Genomic DNA, 15,237 nt, shown 5'->3' with positions numbered 1-15,237 from the left:
ATTACAGTAATTCCTGGTCAAAGCAGGTCCTGGTTCTAGGACTCAAGTTGTACCTGATGTCTCTAATAACTCCTTCAACTTCTTTAACTTGCTTACCCCTACCTCTGTGTCCTGCGAAGAATGACTTTCCATTGATACTGTTGTCAGGCAGTGCACATTAACGCTTCATATTTTGTGTTCAGTAACAACAATTCCATCCTTGAATTGACCACTCTAAACTCCACTGTTTTCTCACCTTTGAGAAAACCAATTGGTTAGAGCATCTGCAGAGTGACCCCCACTGCCACCAATTTGTGGCATTAGTTTCTTTTCTTTATTTTTCTTGATACTAGCGATTGAACTCAGGGGTATTAAACCATTGAGCCACATCCTCAGCCCTATGTTTGTATTTTATTTAGAGACAGGGTCTCATTGGGTTGCCTAGTGCCTCGCTTTTGTTGAGGCTGGCTTTGAATTCTCAATACTCTTGCCTTCACCTCCTGAACCACCGCGATTTCAGGCGTGTGTCCCGCTAATTTCTTATTATTAATCAAACAATTAGCACAAGCTGGGTGCCTGAAAATAATTCACATTTATTATCTTACAGTTCCGGAGGCCAGAGTCTGCAATTAGAAGCTTGAGTGCATGCCATTATATTGTTGCCAGTGTACCTTTGTGATAGATTTCTAGAAGTAGAATTGCTGGGACAAAGGCTATACAATATTGCCAGTAATTGACAAATTCTCCTGCATTGAGTTATTTTGCATTTCTGCCAGCAGTGTTTCAGAGTGTCTTCTTGTAGCCTTGCCCATGAAATATGTTGTTAAACTTTTGCATTTTTTGCCATCTGATGGATAAGAAGTGATATCTCAGGATATCTTTAATTTCTTATTTTGAATGAGGCTGAGCGTTTCTTCATGTTTAAGGATTCATAGAAATAACTTTAAATTCAAATATATTTGTTCCTGATGCAAAATGTTCTTACTTTTAAAGTTAAAGAGAAGAGGATGAGTATGATTAGATATGCAATTAGTTTGTATCAAGGCAAAGATTGTGGCCAGAAATGTTTCTTAAAGAAACTTCCATGAAGCTTTGTTTGAAAGATTACATGGAGAATAAGATATCCATCAGATTTTTACCTGGATCCTTATAGTTTTCTTATATTAGCATGCCCTCACAAAAGCTCCCATCTTTAGCTGTGCATTAGATTTGCTACAGAATTTTTAAAGAACAACGAGAGAGAGAGAGAGAGAGAGAGAGAGAGAGAGAGAGGAAAAAAAGAAAGAAAGAAAAAGAAAGAGAAAAAAAGAAAGAAAGAGAAAAAGCAAAAGCCTGGGCTTCACATGTCCATCGCTGGATATCTGTGCCAGGTGACTCTCAGGTGAGGTCTTGATGGTTATGTTTTTTGGGATTTGTGTGTGTGTGTCTCTATGTGTGTTGTTGTTTTGTTTTCACATGTGTGGTGATTCTGTGTAGATAGGTCTGAAAACCAAAATGTGTTTATTCAGTACATATTACTCAAGTGCTTAGTACTTTTCAGGGAATGAACAGGCTAATGGGTATTAGAGCCACAGAAGTGATAAGACAGACACAGTCCCTGCCCTCATGGATTGGAGAGAGGCAGACCAGAAATATTTAATAAATTCATCCTACATTTTCATAAATGTTACAAAGGAACATGGGCCTAGATAGAGAGTAACAGGAGGAATGCTTCTTGATAGGCTGGTAAGGGAAGCTCTCCCTGAAATAATATGCAATCTGATTTGCAGAAAATGGACTTTGGAGCCAGAAAGACCTAAACTTTTCAGAGTATTGGAAACATCTGAGCAGAATTAATAGAAATACTGTGCTCAGTGGCTGGTTGACAGTAAATGCAATGATGATGACAAGGGTGACAATTCTCTGCTCAGTCAGAATTTCTTCCTGTAAGGTCCATTTCAGACTAAACTACTTCATCAACCCTTCCTTGGTGAGTCCAGCCCACACTGATTCATTCATTCACCAAATGTCAGTGGGGCACTTACTACTTGCTAGGTACTAAGGGTGGGGAAGTAGCAATGAACCTGGCCTGGCCTTCACAGAATATGAGTTCCAGGAGGTGACTCAATGTGACAATGATCTATCATCTCTTCTTCTCTAGACTTTAAAAATAGGACTATAAACTTTTTGGGAAGAGGGTGCTTATCTTTCTTTGAATCCCTCTCCACAGTTTTAGACATTGACTAACAGTGCTAGACTCGGTACCCTTTCAGCTGGTCCAATGTGCAGCACCCTGGCAGTACTAGGAGAGAGAAGAGACGTAGAGTGTGACATACTAAGGACCTGAAAGCTATCTGCTGAAAAATCCTAAGTTGTAATATGTCAACACTCATATCCTGTTGGCCTGACCTTTAAAAGTGGCTATTACAAATATGTTGAATTTGTTTTGGCTGTTGTTGGTGTTAAACTAACTTGAAAGAAAAAAATTTTAAGAAAATATGTTCTTCAACTTGGAGAAGCTTCTGTATTCCTAGCATTACCTAATAACTCTTTCACCTTTCCCACCACCTTCCCCACACCTGTGTGCATACAATACAATACAGAGTATATTCTTTCGTTCAAAACTCTTATTTCCTCCAAGTGCTTCCCTGGCATAAAAAATGCTAATCATACCAACAACTTATTAAGTTACACTTTGCTTACTATCAGCATTTACCATTAGGTAAAATTACTGGGATACCCAGTTCTAAATTTTGGATAAACAAATAATTACTTAGTATATGTGTGATGCAATATCAGGGACATTTTTGCACTTAAAAACTCATTTGTTGTTTCCCAAAATCCAAATTTAACTGGGTGTCTTGTATTTTTATTTGTTAAATCTATTAATCTTACTTGTTGTAGTTCTTAACATATGCTATCTCCTGTTACCTATAGGAAGCCATACAAAACAAATATTATGCTAATTTTACAAATAAAAAACTGAGGCTCAGAGACACAGTAACAGCATTAAGAATATATGGCTGGTACATGAAGAATCAGAATTTGAAACTAGATTTGTCCAAATACAAAAACCCTGTTTTTATACTTTTCAAGAAAACCAATAACTGCTATAACTCTTATTGTTCTGAGCCAGATAAGAATATTATAGTTCTATAGTCATGTGATTAATGGAAATGCTTTTGCTGATCCCTAAATACAGCTTCTCATCATGCTGAGACTTGGTACCATGTTCTCTTCTCACCTTGTGTACAGTGGTTGGCCTTCACGGCTCTGCTCAGGAGTTAGCTTATGGAAGAAGCATTCTCTGACCATCCCACGAGCCCGCTAAATCCCGCTCGCTAAATGCCTCCACTAGGGTATTACACAGTACATTGCCATCATCTTCTGAAGGGTCTGTCTCCCCTGACATAGAAACCATCTCTTTATTTTACCAGTGCCTAGTACACGAGTGCTCAGTAAATGCCCGAGGAATAAAGCCAAATTCTGGGCATCAGATGCTAAAACACATATGGGATTACAATAGATCAACTAGCTCTCTGTGGAAAACCTCATCAGAGAATGCATATTAGAAACTAACCTCTTTTCCAGAAGCCATAATTCTTTGACCATTTAACTTGGGGACGACTCTACCTGTTATTCCCCTCCCCACTTTTATGGTACTAGGGATTGAATCCAGAGGGACTCTACCACTGCGCTACATCCCCAGTCTTGTTATTTGCTTTGAGGCAGGGACTTGCTAAGTCTTGGAACTTGTGATCCTCCTGCCTCAGTCTCCTGAGTTGCTATGATTACAGGCCTGTGCCACCACTCCCAGCTCGAATTACATTTTTTATGATGCTTTTTCTGTGACCTTTCACATATCTGTAACTTGTATTGTTGCATCATTATTTTGAATGGAGCGTCTGTGAATGAATCAGCAGTAGTTCACATTCGCAAAAAGCTGGGAGGCAAAGAGGAAAAAGTGAAGAAAATTCAAGCTTCCTCTTTCTAGCTCAGAAAACTTCAAACCAGTCATTGTAAAAAGTCAATTTTGTGTGAGAAATGAAGTCATTTTATATACAAAAATATATGTGCTTGATATATAAGAACGTTATTCCTTAAAATGTTTGCTTGAATATATTCCAAAGACATTTTTTAGAATCACCTAAAATTTCATTATGCTTCTGGAGAATACAAGGCTCCTCTGTCTTTTCTCTTTCATGAACAGACAGAAATGATTTCTAAGGGCACCTGATTAGGTTATTGAAAAGAAATATGGTATTCTTGTCCCTTGGCTGACCTTCTCATGGTCTTGGACTGAAACTCACTTTAGATCGGCAAAACATTATTTCACTAAAGAAACATACCATTCCCTCTGGGCTTTTCTGTCTTTTTGGTTTTGTGTGTGTTGGGGGCGGGTGGGTATTGGGGATTGAACCAAGGGGAGATTTATCACTGAGTTACAATCTCCAGTCTGTTTTTTTGAGACAGGGTCTTGCTAAGTTGCTGAGGCTGGCTCGAACTTGCACTCCTCCTGACTTAGCCTCCTGAGTCAGTGGGATTACAGGCGTGTACCACCTCATTGGCTCATTCCCTCTGGTTTTTAGTCATCACACCACATTTAGTTTCTTCATCTCTTTTTCTGAAGCCTAAAAATAATTTTTAGGTCAATGTTCTTTCAAAAATGATATGTAAATGCCACAAAGGATTGTTATTTAAACATAATAAGTATTTTAGGAATGATTGACAAAATGTGAAACTCAGATTTGGAGAATTTCTATTAAGACATATAATGATTAAACCTAAATGACAACTCTTCCTAGGTGAGATTACAGAAGCATAAGCCATCCACTCAGGACACCATCTGACGTACTCCTTCACATCAAGGAAATGACTGAGAGTGTTGGTGCATCATTTGGTGTACCAGAAAAAGCCTGACGTCAAAAGGAAGTCTAAGGGTGGAATTCCAAACATGGCCCCTGCAGCAAAGGTGGTGTTCCTTCAGGCAGAGGTACTTCCTTCCATCCTCAGAAGGAAACATTTTTTGTAAACCAACCAGGCTGAGGTAGCACACTGATGGCTGTTGCTCAGTATGTTTCTGGGGAGAAGGGAGACAAACATAATGGATGAGAACACTGGCTCCAGGATCAGATTGCTGGCATTCATCTCCTAGACATCCGTGTCCTGACTTTGGACTCTGTTACTGTGAGGATAGGTTGGACTGTAGGTAAAGGGCTTGGTCCAGGGCCCAGCACACAGCATGCATGCAATCTGTTAGTGCTTCTTGCTATTCTTTCTTGTCAGTACAGCTGAGGTGACTGGAACAGTAAGTTGGCATACAGATGGACAATGTTTCAATTTCTGACCACAGCTTTCCCCAAACAGATTTCCATGAATAATATAAGTGATATTGAAAAGAAACAGAGATTTATATACCGAGAAGATTGGCAGGGACTCAAGATTCAAATGCCTCTCTTCCCCTTCTCTTCCTTTGGCCCTCTTCCTACATTAGATTATTGAGGAAACAAAAACAAAAGTGCAAAGGACAAGGCCAGGCAGGTGCATGTTGTCAGACTTTGGCCCCATCCCCTGTGTAGACCTGTTGACCTCGACTGGCCTGGATCCTTTCCACAAGGCTAGGTGCACTCCTGGGGCCTGAGAGCAAAGCAACTCCTCCAGCCCCTTCCTCTCAAAGCTCACACGCTGGTTTCTTTGGATCTGATTACTGTAACAGGACAAAAGGGGAGTTGGGAAGAACCAGAAAATTAGGAAAGAAGCAAGAGATTCTAGACAGCACGGATTCCACACCCTAACTCAGCTGATCTAGGCATATTCATGGTCTGGCTGGACCACCTAACTGAGAGAAAAAGCCAGAAGATAGAGTCAAGGGCAACAACCCTATCGGACTCAGAACTTTACCTCATTCAAGTCATTCAACACATTTCATGGAACCCCTATTATGTGTTAGGCCGTTGAACATGCGGAAAGCCTCCTCCAGTTTGGAAGTCAATTTGTTACAACCACAAAAAGGATTCAAACTTTGAACTCCTCAAACCTGCCCCCTACTCTATCAGAGCTTAATTCCTTCCCTTTTCAGGTCACCAGTTTTGCCCTTGACCCTGATCTGTACCAAGGCATAAGCAGAGTGAAGAAGGGGAATTGAGAGAAAGAAGGCTTAAGGATTCACAACTAGTGAACTAAGGGCATCCGGAGGGGATGGTTCCACTTTGTCACAGCAGGGTCAAAAAGCAGTGATCCAACTGATCCCAGGAGGAACTGCTTTTACAAGGCCCCATTAGATTTTGACACACAGAAGTCTCAGCCCCTCTCCCTCAATTAAGTCATAATGAACCCCATGCTTTTGTCACTAAGTTGTCATTGGCCCAAAATAGAAAATTAGCAGGTGATCTCAACTGGGGGAAAGTGTTTTGTACAAGATGCTAGCGATCCAGGTAGACAGTCTGTGCTCCTCTGCTTTGTTTTCCATCCTAAGTAGGAACATTTTGTCATAGGAAAAGCCAAATGCAGTAACAATCCACTCTAACACTGGCCTCCATATGGCTTGATGCCCTGAGTGGATTGTTAACTGCTTTTGGTTTTTCCCATGACAAAATGTTCCTACTTGTGATGGAAAACAAAGCAGAAGAGCACAGACTGTCTACCTGGATCTCACGCATTTGTGCAACTGTTCTACAGGGCACTTCTGACCAGTTGCACCAACACAGGTCCCAAGCGGGAGCCAGGGTACAGTGGAGAGAGCTTGTTATAGGATCTTCTAATTCATAATAGGGTCTGATCTTTGGAGCTGTTCTTTTAAATTCCTATTCATCCATTCTCAATAATCTTTAAAAACTTAAATCAGCTTATATTAACATGCTTTTATTTAATCGGGGAGGGGGGTAAAATTGAACTAATTCAACCAAAACCTTTTGCATTTAAACACAAAAACTAGAATTTTGAAGAGGAAAGAAACCTCATGATACAAGTATTTTCTAGCTTGTTCTATCACTATTGTAGACTCTATGAATGAAACTTCTTCATTTTCCAGATGAGAATAAAAAGGTGAGATGCAAAGAAGGTAAGTCACCTCTTCCTCAAGTCACACAGCTCATTAGCAGCAGAGGTCACATGAGACCCAGGGCTTTTGTTCTATTTCCTTCTTAAACACACATAGCCTTCCTATTGTTTATGGACTGGTATTTTAAGCAATAGTGTATGTTAGCTCTTAGGAAGTCAGAACATGAGTCTAAATTTAATTGAAGAAAAAGTCATGCATTTCCTGAAAATTTAAAAATCATAACTTTAGTTGGTTTAGTTATTAAATAAAAAACATTTTTTCTTTTTTAATGAGGCTCTTCTTCCTTGATGTAGTGATTGTCTTTATGATCTAAGGAGACCCTCTGATGGTCATGTCTTCTAGTTTCATAGCAGGCATACTATTTACACAGATGGTTGTTCCCAGTTTTCTGAGATTATGACAACCATGCTAAAATGCTTCTTTCTCAATTTCTGCCCTTTGCTCTTGTGTAAGAATCAAGTTTTGTGTCAGAGAGGTCTACTTTCAAAATCTTATCTGATCTTATGTTTGCAATTCCAGAAAGTGTTCTAAAAGCCAGCTCTGCTTAGAATAAAAAGTAGAGAAACCAGCAATGTTCTAGTTGGAGGAATGGAATGGGTAGAAACAGCATGCCACGAATTAGATTTCTTGATTCTTTGCCATGTTTACAAGGATAGCAGTGAGGTATGTCAGAACAGGTCCCTGCATCAGAAAGCAGAAAACATGGGTTCCAAATCCCCTACCTACACATTAGGTGAGAGAGCATGGGTGCAGTCACAGGTTGTAGGTTATATATCTATAAAATTTAGAATTAAAGTAGCCTTTAAGGACCTTGGATCAGTAGCCTTGCTTTACAGATGAACAAGCTGGGATTCAGAGGAATTCATTAACTTTCTCTGTATGTGGAAGTAGTTAAAATAATTTAACATACATAACTGGATTTCTGGCAAAAATGACTATTAAGTCCACACATCAATAGTAATAAATGAATAAAATATGAAAAATAAGATGTAAATGGCCTCAAAAATTGGCTCATGTCCCATGAACCAGAAACAGAAAGAGAAAAATGGAACAGGGAGAGGGATGATGCTCCTGGCCAGGAAGCAGTTAGAGGTGGTTGAGCTGATAATTTCTGACATCTAATGGGAAATAAAGGAATCACAAATGAATTTTGAAAATCTCAAATGAATGGAAAATTAATGTCTTAATGCTTGAAACCAGGGTCTGGAGATCTCGCTGTCAAGAACCTTGAATTAAAAGGAAGCAGTAGGCCTCAGAATAGGCCTTGGGAATCGGAAGGACAAAGCCTGTGTGTGTGACTAGGAATGGCTTGGTGATACAGGAGTCCCCCAGATGCCCTACCAAGACATAGTTTTGGCATCTGAAAAAACATTAAACAGAGGTGAGGACAGAAAGACTGAAAAAGGGAAAAGGAGAAAAAGTAGACAAATACAATTTTTATGCTAAATAGTGTGCCAAAGACATTCCAAATAAAAAGAAATCTGCTACAGGACAAAAATAAAAACCAATGATAAAATCAACTATAAGGACATGAGTTCATTCAGAATGAAATTAAAATTAATTTTATGGAACAGGCTGATAAAGATTTTTAAATAAACTTTTAGAATGGTCAAAGAGAAATTGAAGATTAATTTGAATTTTAAGAAAACTAAAGATAAAACAACAGAAATAAAAACAAGTGAATATGAAAAAAAAAAATTAGAAGTACTGGATTCAATCCCCTGCATTTAAGAAGGGCAGCAGGGATGGGAACTAGAAATTATTTTTAAGTAGTCACTATATACTTAAAAAGCAATAGTGAATTTTTTTAAAAAAAGAAATAAAACCTCAGTAGATCAGAAAAACTCTAGATAACAGTGGTCAGGAAATTACTCAAGAAGTAGCATAGAGAGGCAAAGGGTTAAAAAATACAGAAAGGCAATAAAGAAGCTTGTAGGGTTGATTTAATGGTGGACAGACTGCATGGATCCAACATACATCTAGTAAGAATTCCAGGTAAGGAGAATGTAGGAAATGACTGAGAAGTAATATTTAATGAAAGAAATATTGAGAAATTTCCAGAACTGGAAAGAGATGGAATTTCAGGTCTATCCTCTCAAACTAAATAAAGGCAGTTCTGCACTTACACTTCAGAATATCAAAAAGTAAAGTCAAAAAGTTAAGGGAGCCTATAAATCAATACAAGAAAAGGCAGACAAACTAATAGAAAAATGGGCAAAAGACTTAAAGTACACCATAAGAGAAGTTATGTAATGGTCATTTGGTCATGCAAAGAAATGCAGATTAAACCCACCTTAACAAACCAAAAGAATGAGTCAAATGAAAAAGAAGGATAATACCAAATGTTGGGAGACTGTCAGTCAAATGGTACTTTCACATGTTGTTTGTGACAGTATATACTGCATATCTTTGGAAAACTGTTTAGATGACTTTGCTATTTTTCTTATCCAAAATGCTTAGACCAGAGAATTTCAGATTTTGGAATTTTTTTCCCAGATTTTTGACTATTTGCATATACATGAGATATCTTTGAAATATTAAAGCCTAAACATAAAATTAATTTGTTTCAAATATATCTGATAGATATAGCCTGAAGGTAATTTTACATGTTTAGTGTGCCTGCATTTTTACTATGGGCTGGTTACATGAGGTAGGTATGGAATTTTCCACTTGTGATGTTATATCAGCACTCAAAAATTTCAGATTTTTGGAGCATTTTGGATTTTAGAATAGAGATGCTCAACCTATATACCAAAGCTGAACATACACAGACGCTATGATCTTTAATTATAATTGCATACATCTACAATCATACATATTCACAAAAGACACAAGAATGTTAATTTCAGTACTATTTTACTAGTTAAAAACCTTAAATTACCCTAATGTTCATTAAGAAAACAAATTATATTTATATAATGGAATATGAGAATGAATGAACTACAATTCATGGAACGACATGAATAAATAGTATAAACATAATGCTGATCAACAGAAACCAGACTGGGGAAAAAATGTTTGTGAAACATACATCTAATAAAGAATTTGTAGCCTGAATGTATGAAGAACACTAATTTTTCAAAAATAAGATGAACTACCACTTTTTTTTTCTCCTGTACTGGGAATTGAACCCAGAACCTTGCACATGCTAGGCAAGTGCTCTACCACTGAGCTACAACCTGAACTCTTTAAAAATTTTTGAGACAGGGCTTCACTACGTTGGCTAGGCTGACCTCAAACTTTTGATCCTCCTGCCTCAATCTCTGGAGTAGCGGGGATTTCAGGTGTGTGCCACCTCATCTGGCTCCATCCATTTTTAAGAGGGGCAACATAATTGAACTGACACTTTACCAAAGATGAATAGTTAATAAGTATGTTAAAAAATGCCAAATACACAATTCTCTAAAAGACTTAGGAAAATTTCAAAATGACAGTGATAGCATCACTTTTAAAATTTCCCCAACCCATTGCACCTATAAAGTCAATTAAAAGGCAAAATCAAAATCTCATAGACAATATCTACAACAAAACTAGGTAAAGTAGCCCCAAGAATTCCCACAAGTAAAGGGGTGGGAACAGACCACTGATAGCTACAAGACCAAAACTATATAAGCATCTTCTTGGTGGAAAGAAACAGACGGAAGCCAGGATCTCTGAGACTATAAATCCAGATTAAAAAGAACAAGGACAAAAAGGATAAGGGAAAAAATAGGTCCAGATAAAAATGGGGCATGAAAAATAAATCAGGAGATCCCAGAAAGTACAAAGCCCTCTTGACTTACTCTTTGCTCCCTACACTAAGCAAGGTTCAGGAAAATGAATCAGCAGTAACTATATAGGAAAAGCTGGCAATATCAGCACACAAATCCACAAGTGATGCTACACAGTAAATGGCAAAGTCATCACTGGAAAGTCAAGTTCTGGGAAACATGCAGACTGGGAAACATTTTCTATCAATATCTGTATGTAAAAAGATTCCTTTGATATAAAACAATTAAGTGCTCATGTGATATTTGTTGTGACACATAGTTATTACAATGGTGGCTAAAGCAACAAACTCAATTTATATAAAGTGGGTCAGAGGTCATTGATACAGGGCAACATACACAACTTGCCTCCAGCAAGCTGGCAGCAAATTCTAGCCTTTTTCAACCTTCTTAAGACTCCATTTTATGGATAGCTGGTAAAGCAGCTGTCATTACTATGTGCTCAATGAGCCTGGCTCTAAGGATTCAACAGGGGAGTTACAGGAGACAGGCTACAGGGCTGGCATAAGCAATTGACAGCTGCATCACTGAATGAAGATGGGGTGGGAATGTAGACCACAGACATAATTCTGATTTACGTGCAGAAATTATATTTTTTGAGGGGAAATTTTCCTAAGACATTCTAAATGATATTGGATAATATCTAATTAACATGCACAATATGCACATAAAATATCTGAGAGCACAAAATATTTTTTTATCTTCAGTGCCTAATACTAAACCTGACACATAGTTAGTATTCAAAAGGGTTCTATTATAAAAGCAATAAAAAGGAAAATAAATCTCTAACTATAGTTCCCATTATTCTGAAATTAAAACTTGAAATCTCCAACAAGGCCTGAATTATGCTTTGTTTTGAAATATTTCACACATAACTCAAAGGGATACTTTAAAACACAAGACTCGATTAACCTGCCCCACCCTCTGGGTAATTCAGAAAACCTTCTAGACCATGTGCATGGTACAGTCAGCCAAGCCTGGGCAGATGGAAGAAACAGATTTGTCTTAGGAAAGGTCACTTACTAGGCTCTGATCACACTTCCTACCTCCCATTTCCTGCAACTTCTTGGCCTCAGCAGTTATAGTCAAGTCAGAGTGCAAAGGATAACATCTTTAAAAGCAGTTTTATTGCAATGGTAAAAAGAATCCAGTGATTATAGTGTAGTTTACTATTAATCCGCACACCAAAAAGCCCCAAATGACCTAGGTCCAAATTCCACTTATACCACTGATAGGGCTACAAGAAATGTGAACATTTAAGTGTTAAAAACAAAACAAAACAAACAAAAAAATGACTTTCTTTCTCAGCCTCAATTTCTCATCTGCAAGATAGATTTCATACTACCAACTTCATATGCTATACTGAGGAAGTGGATTAACACAAAGTATTATCTACAGCGCTTAGCAGGTATACTTCTCTTGCTCAACTATGATTTAGTACACATGATTTATTTTATGGATAAACTAAGTAACATCAGGTACATTGCTGAGAATTGAGAATTACAAAGTATTTTGTTACATTATGTTGTGTTACATGAAATAATTTTCTTTTAAGACTGGACTTTTCACATATCCTGCCCCAGGAATCTCAATTTTGCTTCCACTCTTAAGTTACATAGTACTGAAGAAGCAATAACTGAGACTCAAAAAGGGGTGGATTAAGGAGACTATAAAACTGAAACAATAGTCTAATTAAAAGTCAGGCTCTCATCTTAATCTCCCTAATGCAAATATTGACATAAAACTTCAGAGAGCAACACTGCACAGAGAAGGGCAAAAGCACTATTCTGTCTTGTCTTTGCAGGAAGGCAGAGAAGGAAAACTTGCAAGGAAAAGAAACTAATGGTCTCAAAGGAAGGGCAACTCTAGTTAAAGCAAAAATAATGTTCTCATCTCCAATTAATCACAAGGTCAAAGCCAACTTCAGCAACTCAGCAAGACCCTATCTCTAAATAAAATATTTAAAAAGGAGCTGGGGGTGTGGCGCAGTGGTTAAGTGTCCCTTGCGTTCAATCCCTGATACCAAAAAAAAAAAAAAAAAATGAAAGGAAGGAAGGAAGGGAGGAAGGGAGGGAGGGAAAGAATATTATTGGTTAAGTAGAAATATATCCATCCAAAGGTATACTTCACCAATAAGTACATTCTTATATAATCTATATCAAAGCTGGATTGTTTTCCAGAATGAGAGTATTTGTAGAAAGTTTCCAAAGCACTCACACTCTTATTTTATTAGCGCTTTGTAGTTATACAAAGTAGTTATGTTCATCCCGACAAACTCATACATGCATGGAATTTGATTTCAGATCACGATTCCCTCTACCCTCCTGCCTCCTTTCCCTCCCTCATTCTCCTTCCTCTACCCTGCTAGACTTCCTTTCATTTGTCTATTTATTTTTGATTGGTTCTTTTTACTTATAAAGGTGAAATTCCCTATGGTATATTTATATATGCACATGATTTTTAAAAGAGTTCATTCTGCATTACCTTCACTTTTCCATCTCTCTCAATCTCCCTTTTTCTATACTACTAATCTTCCTTTATCTTTATGATATCCTATTCTTTCCAGCCCCTTTGGTTTATTTTATTCTAGCTTCTGCATATGAGAAAATATTCGACCTTTGAATTTGAGATTGGCTTATTTCACTTGGCAAGATATTCTCCATTTTCATCCATTTACCAACAAATGCCATAATTCCATTCTTCTTTATATCTAAGTAGAACTCCATTGTGTATGTGTGTATGTGTGTGTATATATATATATGTATATGTGTGTGTGTGTGTATATATATATATACACACACACACATATATATATATAATTTCTTAATCCATTCATAATTTAGCTATTGCTAATTGAAAGCAACATTTTAATGTTTAACCAAGATCATCAGAACTTGGTGTAACACTACATCATGTACAACCATAGAAGTGTAAAGTTGTGCTGCAGTTGTGTACAATTAATCAAAATACACTATGCTGTCATATATACCTAATTAAAATAAATAAATTTTTAAAAAATCATCAGAACTGAGCTTGGTAGGATGAACTCTTACGAAAAAAACAGAAAATCTCTAGATTTTCATCCCAATTTTCCACATTAACTATTTTAGAAATGTAAATATTCTAATTAAGACTGTTGTTATACCACGAGTATTCGCTAATTCAAAAAGCTATCGTTTCAATGAACAAACATCTGTTTTCCCAGTACAATAAACAAAAGTGTAAATATGAATTACTTGGGTCTACAGAATTGCTTAAAACCCAGGATTATATTAAATGAAAGATGTTACACTGAGACTAGTTTTGAAGTAGAATCCTTCTAGCTGTGTGGGATAGCACACACCTTTACTCCCAGCTACTGGGGAGGCTACAATGGAAGTACTGCCAGAGCTCACAAATTCAAGGCCAGCCTAGGTAACACAGTGAGACTCCATTTCAAAAAATAGGAAAAGAATCCTTCTATTTTAAAATGTGTTGCTTTAATATGATAAAATAATGTTTTAGAAGTTAACCTTGTCCTAAATGTGTCAGGAATGACACTCAAACTACAAATTAACTAACTACTTCAACTGGAAAAAAACCCCAAATCTTTTGTTTTTAAACTGTGGACTGAACCAGGGGTGCTTTACCACTAAACTACACCCCCAGTCCTTTTTAATTTTCTAGAAAGTCTTGTTGATAAGGGTCTCGCTAAATTGCCCAGTCTAGCCTTGAACTTGAGATACTCCTGCCTCAACAACCCCCATTACTGGGATTAGAGAGGTGTGTGCCACTGCACCTATTATTACTTTTTAAAAACCCTTTCCCTCATAACTAAAGGGTCTACATGAGCTGAGCAGCAGAAGGACCTCATAACTAAAGGGTCTACATAATCCTTTTTGTTTCATTTGATTTTTATGCTTCAGGTGACATATTGTCTCTGCTACTACTTTCCAGTGGATTTCTGTTTTGCTGAATTCATTTTGTCTGTCCTTTCACAAAAATAAATCAGGGATAAACCTGTCTCACTTTTTCTGTTAAGTGCCTTGGCCATTAGCCACAATGTAAAACCTGTTTGACTTTCTGAAATCTCTATTTAGTGTCTGGGGATTCAGCCCACTGTGGTTTAATGATTTTACGGGTGCCAGAGAACTTCTCAAGGTATTGTGAGTTGACTCTTTATATTAATTAGTTTCACATTCTGGTCTCATTTCTTTATTACTAGGAAGCTGCTTTATTACCAGGTGCTGCCTGTCAATGGTCTGCAAACCACTGTGCCTACACTGAGGACTGTGGTTTCAGAGATCTCAGTCCATGGTCAGCCAACTCCATTGCTCTGGACATAAGATGAGGCAGAATCATGGCAGAAGGACCTGGTGGAATAGAGCTGCTCAGCTCCTGGGAGCCCAGAAGCAGAGAGAACATGACAAATCTTTTCCTGCCATGGAATTGTCTCATAAAACAAGTAAAAAA

The sequence above is a fragment of the Marmota monax genome, unplaced genomic scaffold (assembly GCF_021218885.2).
Source record: "Marmota monax isolate L192 unplaced genomic scaffold, Marmota_monax_Labrador192_F-V1.1 WCK01_AAM20220418_F8-fsc00166, whole genome shotgun sequence".
Lineage (NCBI taxonomy): Eukaryota > Metazoa > Chordata > Mammalia > Rodentia > Sciuridae > Marmota > Marmota monax.
This window is presented reverse-complemented; position numbering follows the sequence as displayed.